Below are 10,651 nucleotides of genomic sequence, written 5' to 3'. Positions count from 1 at the left end.
GCGTTGAAGGTGAGGGAGTCTATTTTATAGAATAAGGGCTCGCTCCTCAATACATAAATGATAGGCTAGAGTTGATGCTCGCTGCGAAGCGGTTGCTCAGTGGGCGGTGATGCTCTTTAATGCTGATGAGGAAGTCCCTTTTATAGAATAAGGGCTCGCTCCTTAATACATAAATGATGGGCTAGAGTTGATGCTCTCGGCAAGGCGGTTGCTCAGCAGGTGGCGATACTCTCTAATGATGGTGAGGGAGTCCCTTTTATAGAATAAGGGCTCGCTCTTCAATACATAAATGATGGGCTAGAGTTAATGCTCGAGGCGAGGCGGTTGCTCAGCAGGCGGCGATACACTCTAATGATGGTGAGGGAGTTCCTTTTATAGAATAAGGGCTCGATCTTCAATACATAAATGATGGGCTAGAGTTGATGCTCGCGGCGAGGCGGTTGCTCAGTAGGCGGCGATACTCTCTAATGATGTTGAGGGAGTCCCTTTTATAGAATAAGGTTTTGCTCATCAGTACATAAATAATGGGCTAAGTTCCCCAAGTATTTTTCATAAGGCCCAATATATGGTACATAGTGTAGTCCCCCAAGTCTTCAGTCAATAGAGTCTATTGGCTGGAGACTTCAAATTGAATCCATGTATGGGCCAAACTGGCGGTTGTTCAGAGGCGGTCTTTGTATACCCTGCACTGAAGCTTTGTAGGTGAAGCTTTGCAAGTGAAGCTTTGAAGCTGGAGCTTTTGTAAATGAAGCTTTCGAAGCTAGAACTCTCGAAGCTGGAGCTCTGTAAATGAAGCTTTCGAAGCTGGTTGACATAAGTGATGCTCATGAATGTTTATGTTGATTGACATGATTGATGCTCATGAATGTTGACATGAATGATGGTCATGAATGTTTATGTATGATTGACATGAGTGATGCTCATGTATAATTTTAGAGTACTGGACGTACTTTTGATCACCTAGTGGGTGATAATAGCGGCAGGCTGCTGAATAATTTTGGAGTATTAGAGGTACTTTTGATCACCTAGTTGGTGATAATAGCGGCAAGCTGCCGAATAATTTGTTTTGGAGTACTGGACGTACTTTTGATCACCTGGTTGGTGTTAATAGCGGTAGGTTGGCAAATAATTTTAGAGTACTGGACGTACTTTTTTTTTTTGCCTTCTTTACACATCAGTATAACTATACAATAATTGCTCCAGTTTGCAGAAGACAACTTAATAAAATATTCATCAATGACAGTGGGTATGGGTGTGCCATGCTTTCCACTTCCTCGGCTTTTCTCCATCTCCAGACATCTTTTCCTTTTTTATTATTTTCCTCATTTTTTCTGCTTTTGCTTTTTTCTTTCCTGTCTTGACTTTTCTCCATGAGCGGCTGCTTGGACAACCTTTTCGACACCACCCATTTTCTTTTCTTGATCTCTCCGCTCATTCTTTGCTCATTTCTTCTCTTTTTCTTTTTCTGAAATATTCTCTCAACAACATCATAGGACAGCCCACATTTAGCCCATCCTTCGGTGAAAAGCACGCCTTCACTTGCAAGACCCACGTGCAAGACCCACATTTAGCCCATCCTCTAGCCAAAAGTGAAGACGATGTGCATAGTACCTTCGACGTAATTCGATGTGCACAACACTTATAGAAACCAAGTACCACACTTCTTACTTCCTTTCTGCTCCATTACTCTAACACTGTAATTGTGTTTTCACCACATCAAGCGGCGTAGTGACCACCACAACCAACCTCTAGCTGCGGCACCAGCAGTGGCATGAACAATCAACCTCTTGTCATCCGCATGCTAGGGCGAAATCTCATTCAAAGCCCTTTTTGCCGCTTCGCACATCGCGAAATGCACCGCCATATCCAGCGCATTCATCAACATAGTCGTCTATAAGAAGCGTAAAATGCCCTAAACCCATCTTCCTTGAACACCTTATGCACATAATCCCATACCTCCTTGTACGGGCTTTGCAAATTAGTCCATAGCTGCAACCTCTGCTTCACCAAATCTATCGGGGTAAAAATAACGTCACTTGCCACCGTTGCGAACACATCAAAAATCGTGTGGGCAGCCGGCTTGTGCGGGTTCCCGCCTGAGAAAAACTTCTTGGACATCTCGTACACCGAGAAGTAGACGGCATGTGCCGGGGCCGCGTCAAGTCCCATAGCTCCAATCCCGCGGTAAAGCCCAACAGGGCCCTCAGACTTCAAAATTGATCGAAGGGCCTGCCGGAGTCCGACGATCTTAATCGGGCACGACCCAAGAGCTTGCATATGGGTTTTAACGGTGTCGACCGTGAACATAGCCATGTGTTCGACCATGCCAGCAATTGAACCGGCGATCATGAACTGCTAAAAGTGAAAACCGTCGTGGGGCGAGACAGTGGGGGTTGGGAGAGAATCCTGGGGCTTCGGAACCTAGTGAAAGTATTGGTTTTGGAACTTGGCGGTGGAGTCGGTGGCTATGGGGAGGGAGAATGCGGCGGACGGCTAGATAGGTAGTCGGAAAATAGGGTTTTGGAGATGGGTTCGGGTCAGATTTGGATGATCTTCATAAAATGGGGTTTCTGAATCAAACAAGAGAGGTTGAAGGTTGCATCTTTTGGATTTCTTTTTGTTTTGGTTCTTAGGTTTTGCTAACTTCTGATCCAGGAAATGGGGGATTCAGTGGATTGAAACGTGATATGGCTTGGCTAATTTGTTGGGTGGAAGAAAATAAAGACAGCGACTGAGGTAGATGAGAACAAGGATCTATGGGGGCGAGCGAGAGAGATAAAGAGAGAGTGTCTCTTGGTTTTACAGATCCACGGTGGATAGTGGTGAGGTTGTGAAGGTTTCACGGTGGTGAGATGAAAAAAAATGAAAGAGAACCGACATAACTTTTCATGTCGTTTCCCACAGACGGCGCCAAATGTTGATGCATAAAACTGGAGGGGTCTTGGAACAACATAAATCCGACCGTGAATCTGCAAGAAAGTAAAGAACACAAGATGTATCGTGGTTCACCCCAATGTTTGGGCTACGTCCACACTAATGTTGATATTGTTTCACTCTGAATGGTGAATATACAAGAAGGTTAGAGGCAGTGTGCTCTCTAGCCTATTTTCTCTCTTCCCATGGTCTGAATCTTGACCTCCCTAATGAGGAGAACGATGAGTCCTTATATAGAATAATGGCTCCTTACTTATTACATATTTGCCCCTTTATTTATTACATAATCACATTTGAGTCGCCCGAGTATTTATATGAGGTCTAAATACGGAGGCCCTAAGTATGGTACAAACAGAATTAAAAACGCGCCCAGCTTTGGGGAAAAAAAATCAAAATTTTACATTTTTGTGCGACGAAGATGTTTAAACTTTCGTCGCGCAAACAATTTGAAAAAAAAATGAATTTTTTTTATTTGCGCAACAAATATTTATACAACGTCGTTGCGCATAACTGTAAATTTAATTTATTTTTTGGTTTAAATAAATAATTTTTTTTAATTTCATTTTGTTACAAATTTTAAAGGAAACTTTTGTTTGTATACAACATTTTTAAATACCATTCTATAAATTTAATTAATATACATCACAATTTTTCATTAATCATTGTTTGAACTAGAATAAAGATCATTATTATCGTCAGATTCAAACTCCCATTCCTCATCATCTGTAGGCACATCAACATCGCCGTTCGCGCACTCGAGTGCATTGTAACGCGGCAGATCCTCAAGGTCAATCGTAATGGAATCGATCGGTATTTCGATTTCAAGACCTCCAGCTACCTAATACGTTTCTTGTACAATAGTCATATCCCACAGTGTGTATGAATTAAGTGCCGTTGAAGTCTCCAATTATTGGTCAGCAACGTCACCATAACCGTCATCGGCAACAGGATCTCGGTCCCCAATATCATACACCCCTCTATGCTCAATCTTCTGAACTACTTTCCATCCCCTCACGGCCTTAGGATCATCTATGTAGAAAATTTGTTTAGCCATCCTTGCCAAAATGTAAAGGTCATCGTTATACCAACATCTATTAGTGTTGACCGATAGCAAATTATCACCTCGCTTAACACCTCCAACCCGACGTGGGTTTATATCAAACCAGCGACACTTAAAGAGGATAACTTGACATCGGTCTTTGTAAAGCAATTGCACAACACTTATCTACAATGTCCCTTGCACCCGGTACATGTACCCCATTCTTTTGTGTACAAAACTTGTCATCGTGATCAGCTGCCAAAAACTAGATGCCATTTACATGACAACCAGAGTACAATTCTGCGCTTAGGGGCCCAATCGCCAAGTTGTACAATTCTTCACTGTAAGTAGGAAAATTAATTTCCTTCAATTTCTTCACCTAAATAAATGGGCAAAAGATGTCGTGTTAGTTTAACATTTACAATTATGTAAAAAATCCAAACATGAATAACTTACATTTTCACGAAACCATCAAGGAAACAATTCACGATGCTTTTTGGCATATAAATGTGAAGGATGTTCCCGCTTCATCAACTCTTCATGCTCATCTAGGTACGTAATTGTCTGGTCACAATTGTTAAGTACAAACCAATGTGCTACTCCATGTCCTTTTTGTCAAATGCCTCCCCTTTGATTGGTTCGCCAAATGGTTGTGCAATTTGGGAAAAAACAGAATTTTTTTCACTTCTCACACCACCTTCATTATTGCATTGCTGTCGGTTGTACATAGTCTCAACGTCTTTCAGGTACATTGCACAAAATGTAATAGACTCAAAGCCAACCCATGCCTCCATGATTGATCATTCAGGCTTTGCCCTGGTTCGTACACTTTTTTGTAATTCACCCAGTAGTCTGCATCAATAAACAAATTATAGTATAAAATTAGTGTAATTATACATACATCACGAACTAAAGTGTTTATGGCGATTATATACCTTTCAATTGGATACATCCATCGATAGTTGACGGGTTCAGCGAGAAGTGCCTCATCCGGCAAGTGAATCATCATGTGGATCATGCTTATGAAGAAAGTTGGAGGAAATATTTTTTCAAACTTGCATAGCACTTCAATAATATCGTTGCACAACTGTTTAACATCGGACTTCCGTAAAGTTTTTGCAGTTAATTAAGAAAAATATCTCGCCAACAACATAATCAGCTTCACCACGTCTTCATGTAAGAGGTGTCGAATTCCCACTGGAAGAAGGCGTTGAAGTATGACATGACAATCATGACCCTTGAGGCCAAAAAATTTGCCTCCATCCACGTTTGCGCAATTGCTGATGTTTAAAGCATACCCATCTGGAAACTTTATAGAAGATAGAAACTGCAAAAACTCTTTCCTCTTTTCCAGTGTCACAAAAAATGATGCGAGCTTCTTTCTGGCTATGTCTTCGTCCCTTGCCATCCATAAACCTGGCCTAATGCCTATTTTTTCCAGATCGATCCGAGATTTTATTGTGTCCTTTGCTTTTCCCTCGATGTCCAATATAGTTCCGACCAATGTATCAAATACATTTTTCTCAACATGCATTGCATCGATGTTGTGTCTTAATTTTAATTTGGACCAGTACGGGAGCTCGAACAACCTTGTCTTGTATGTCTAGTTTAGACGTGTGTCTGGTCTTGTCTTATTTACGAACTTGCCCAAAAGAGCAAAATCCAACTGATTCACCTGAGCCAAAGTTTAATCGCCGGACCACTCTCTGGGTCTTTGCTAAAGCTCTATGCCGTTGAAGAAGGCTATCTTATTCTGACGCCACTCATGGTCCTATAACAACCACTTACAATGCCCTGGGTAACAAAATTTTCCCGCTTGCCAACTAGAGGTCGTGTCCTCTTTGCAAACTGGGCATACGTAATAGCCCTTAGTGCTCCACCCAGACATCGTAGTGTACGCATGAAAATCATTTATAGTCTACATCAAGACTGCTCTCAAAATGAACATCTTCCCAGTAGATTTATCGTACATGGGAACACCATTTTCCAATAATTCTTTTAGTTCATCGACCAATGGTTGTAAATACACATCAATACACATGCCCATATGGGTTGGCCAAGTGTTGTGGTATTGGTTTAGAACCCCGAACGGATTAAACCAGTCTATCATAAGTCCCAATCTAACATTCCGGGGCTCACGTGAAAATTTGGGGTACAGTTGATCAAACTCTTTCCAGGCCTCTCTATCTGCATGATGTCTCATAACATCGTTATCCACCCATCTATCCTTATGCCACCTCATGTCACTTGTAGTGTGCGTCGATATATACAATCGCTGCAACCTGGGTTTTAATGCGAGATAATGCATAACTTTTTGTAGAATCTTCGTTCTTCTATTATGAGATGTCATTTTACACCGTGACTCATTACATACAGGGCATTTATCCAATGCTTTATTCTCTTTGTAGAACAAAATGCAATTATTTTTACACGCGTGAATTTTTCATATCCCAATCAAAGACCACTTAGCAGCTTCTTTGCCTTTTTATGATCTTTAGGAAGGCAATTGTCCTTTGGAAGCATCCTCTTGAAAATCCTCAAAATGTAATAAAAAATCTGGTTCGACATATGAAACTCTTTTTTTCCATGCATCAACTCAACAATGGCCATGAGCATAAAAAATTCTTTGCAACTGGGTTATAATTCTTGTTTGGCATTTTTTAATAGTTTTTCGTATTTTTCGAATGCTTCACTGTACATGGTGGAAGGGACGCCATCTTTTACTTCCACATTTGTATTCAAACTAGTGGTTGGAAAAGCATCATTGATAATGTCCATAATTTGATCATTTGGATCCACAACAGAGTCAACTGTATCCACTACTCGAGTCGTGTCGGAGGATGAAGCATATTGTATTTATTCTCCATGGTGATTCCACGTAGTATAGGTTTCCATCATCCCATTTCTCACTAAATGGTATCAAACAATTTCAAAATATTCAATATTAAGTTGTTACATTTTCTACAAGGACACCGAATTTGAGTGGAACCGCAGTTGTTTGCAATTGCAAAATCGATGAATGATTTATTCCATCCAAATATTCATTAGCACATCTGTTAGGATTATGTATCCACTGTTTGTCCATTTGACCTGTAACCAAAAAAAAATTACAAGGGTTACAACAACTTCAATTATGACATGCCACCTTTTGCCTCCGGTATGGGTCCTATCTCATTCAAGAATGCACATTTACGTGCTGTAATTTACGGTTCCAACACATTAGTGTTCGAGCGTGCGAAAAATTTGGCAGCATCTCCATGCAGTTCTTCAAGTGCAAGACGTAGATACAAAAAACTACGAAGCACCCAAAGAACGCAAAGAGATGCTACCACATTTCTCACGTTAAAACTCTAATGCATGAACCACAAACTACAACATGTAAATGTGCAATTTCAAACTGTCCAAAAATTTGGGACAATTCAAGAATTAATTTGACCACAGTCATGCTTTCGCATCCATCCGCGAAATCGAACTAATTCTTAAACGAGAAACTAAGCTCATATGAACATTGCAAACCATTTTTTGTACATCCATACAAAAATGATTGCATACAAATACATAAACTCACGACACCTATAAACTACATACAACACAATTTAAATGAATGAAAATTAGATAACTTAGTTACCTCAAACCGTTGGAAATTGCACCAGGGGAAGATAGCTGCTGCAATTGTTTTGCAACTTCTGCCTACAATCTGGTTGAGTTCAGTAAAGTGAAGAACTTTTGCTCGATGCAACCATCGTCACGCAAAACCTTGGGGTTTTTATTTTTTTTATTTTTTTGACATTGACGTGGCCTTCAACTTTTTACGCGCCTTTAACTTCCCGAGTTTTTTAAACCCATTGCATGACGAACTACGGTTCGTTGCGCGTGTATTTTTATTTTTTTATTTGTTTTTTTTGGGATATGGACAACATTTTTCCATTTGTGCATATTTAATTAAAGTACTTATTAAAATGAAGTAATTTCATTCATAATAAACATCAACTACATATTTAATCAAAAAATTTCATACTAAAAAAACTTAAAATTCATATATAATTATTAAATAAGCAATAAATTAAAATAAGAAATCCTATTCTACTCATCTACCGGTACTTCTGGTTCTTGTTGTAGTGCTGCAGCGCGTTCATTATCAAACTTCCACTCCTGGAATCTTGACTTGAACACATTGTTGATAGCCTTCATCATATTTGGGTCACCTTTGTTGATGCCCCAATTGCCCAGTCGTGCAAAAATTAATAAATTAAAATCTCACTATTATATTATATTTAACAAACATAATTATTATTTAACTAATGAAATTAGCATACAGCTAACTCATCAATCATGTGCATCTTCAGTATCTCTGGGATGGCTCTCCAAGACTCCCAATCCGTAACACATTTAGTACGCACCATTGCTCCTACATTGGATGAAAAGCTGGCGTGCTTATCTGACTTCACAACCCCTATTATTTCGTCTACAGTGATTCAGTAACGGCTCCCCTTATATGTGTGTCGAACCCGTACCACAGCTCTTTTCTTCTTATCTATAAACAAAAAATAATTTCATGATTCAGATGCACCAAATACGTTCACCTATAACTGAACACCCTTGCTCGACGAAACCTTTGTTGCGCAAAGGTTTTAGTGACAAACTTATTGTAATTATAAAGTTTACGTAAACATAGATATCTATGTTTACGTAAACTTTATAATTACCAACAAATTTTTAGTTATAATATGTATTCTAAAAATAGTTACTACCTTAAATAAATTGATATTATATTTCATTCAATTAAGACATTAAATAATTAATACCTTAAATAAATTGATATTATATTCCATTCACTTAATTAACTAAATCATTAATACCTTAAATAAATTATACTATATTTCATTCAATTAATACCATAAATAAATTAGTATTATATTTCATTCAATTAATACCTTAAATAAATTGATATTATACTCCATTCAATTATTTAAATAACCAAACCTGAATTAAAACATAATTAAGTCCAAATACATAACTTATAAAAAGTACCTTAAATTTAAATATTGTCATACAAATCATAAATTTAAAACCACTATTTTGATGGTCCTCCATTCTGCTGGACTTCATAACGCCACCTATTGTAACCTCCCTCCAACGCATCCTCCATCAACTTCATCAACTGTTCGTTTGTATCATCATCAAAAGTATACTTACACTGTTACACGTATATGCAAATAATTAATTCTAACATATAACAAAAAATTTCACAAAATTAATTATTGATCAATCAACAATATACTTACTAATAATTCATCCATCACCACCTTCTTCGCATTCTCCGATACATCTTTCCAAGAACGCCACTTAGCAGTAGGACAATTGTTCCCCATGGCTATAGCAATCATATGCGCGAACTGAAAATGCTACATCAAATCATTAGGGTCGGCATCGGTCACGTTATCATCCTTGTTTTTATCTTCCATCTTAGCACAAACAAAATTGTGAAGAATAAGGAGAACAGAATTGTGAAGAAAAAGGAGAGCAGAAGGGCATATTTGTAGGAAGGATACAGCCTTTGTGCGATGAAGGCTTTGTCGCGTAAAGACCTCACTAAATACTTTCAAATTCTATTGATTCACATGCACTGAATGCTCAGACTGAAAACTAACTGTAACTTGTGCGACGAAGCCTTTATCGCGCAAGTGTTCCTTGGTTTCCCAAGCATTGAATGTTTTGCCCAAGAAAATGAAGAAGCTTTGCGCGACGAAGCCTTTGTCGTGCAAAGATACAACAAGCTTTGCACGACGAAGCCTTTGTCACGCAAACATATAGTGGGAAAATATTTGTTGTGCGTAGGGTTTCCCGCCAAAAAAAACCGCGTTTTTCTTGTTGGCTTTGAGCGACAAACATGTTTTTTGTCATCGTGCAAAAGGTTTTGCGCAACTAAGTGCTCCGTCACGTAAAGTTCACTACCCTTCTGATAAGCTCATATTTATATATATTTTACATAAAATTCACTTGTCTTTTCTTAGTTAGTTCCTTATATTTTTGAGCTATTTACTATGTTTTTGTGTTTTGTGTGATTTATCAAGCAAAGAAAAGAAAAGTAGCACAAGTGAGTTATTAAGTAACAAATTCATCAAAACTGCCTGTGCAGATTAGCTGATTTTGGAAACATGTTGCGAACAACTCAGAATGAATGAGAGAATGAGCCTTATATGCTTGGAAAGCTACGGATGTCTATTTTCTGAAGAAATTTATGGATTGTTAATATCATTCTTCTAGAAGAAGTTATAGGCATTGTAACACTGAAAGGTTCAGAAAAAGGCTAAGCAGATTTGGCTAATAAAGTGAGAAAGTAAAGGCACTTGTTTTGTGTTTTGCTTTGTCATCAACACTCAGCAGCAAATAGGGTTATGATTGCACTCATTTGGCTTTGGAGCAAGTGGAAATGCACAACTAGAAGATGAACAAGGCACATGGAAGAAACATGGACAACACACACACAAAGAGAAAGGCATGGCATGGACAGTTTGACATGGGCAGAAAATGGGTGGATTGTTGGCTGAAATAATAAAGAATATGTGTGTGCAAATGCAAAGGAAAAACACACACACATGGGCAAAGGAAACACACACATATGGGCAAAGGAAACACACATACATGGGCAGAAAATGGGTTGATTTGTGGCTGAAA

General features: G+C 38.7%; 2 pseudogenes; both read right to left on the bottom strand.

Annotated features, from left to right (window-relative positions):
- Positions 1–1,688: 1,688 nt before the first annotated feature.
- On the bottom strand, positions 1,689–5,507 carry LOC126609186 (uncharacterized; annotated as a pseudogene).
- Positions 5,508–9,047: 3,540 nt separating this feature from the next.
- On the bottom strand, positions 9,048–9,438 carry LOC126607301 (uncharacterized; annotated as a pseudogene).
- Positions 9,439–10,651: the final 1,213 nt, after the last annotated feature.

Source organism: Malus sylvestris, chromosome 16 (genome assembly GCF_916048215.2).
Source record: "Malus sylvestris chromosome 16, drMalSylv7.2, whole genome shotgun sequence".
Taxonomy (NCBI): domain Eukaryota; kingdom Viridiplantae; phylum Streptophyta; class Magnoliopsida; order Rosales; family Rosaceae; genus Malus; species Malus sylvestris.
This window is presented reverse-complemented; position numbering and strand designations above follow the sequence as displayed.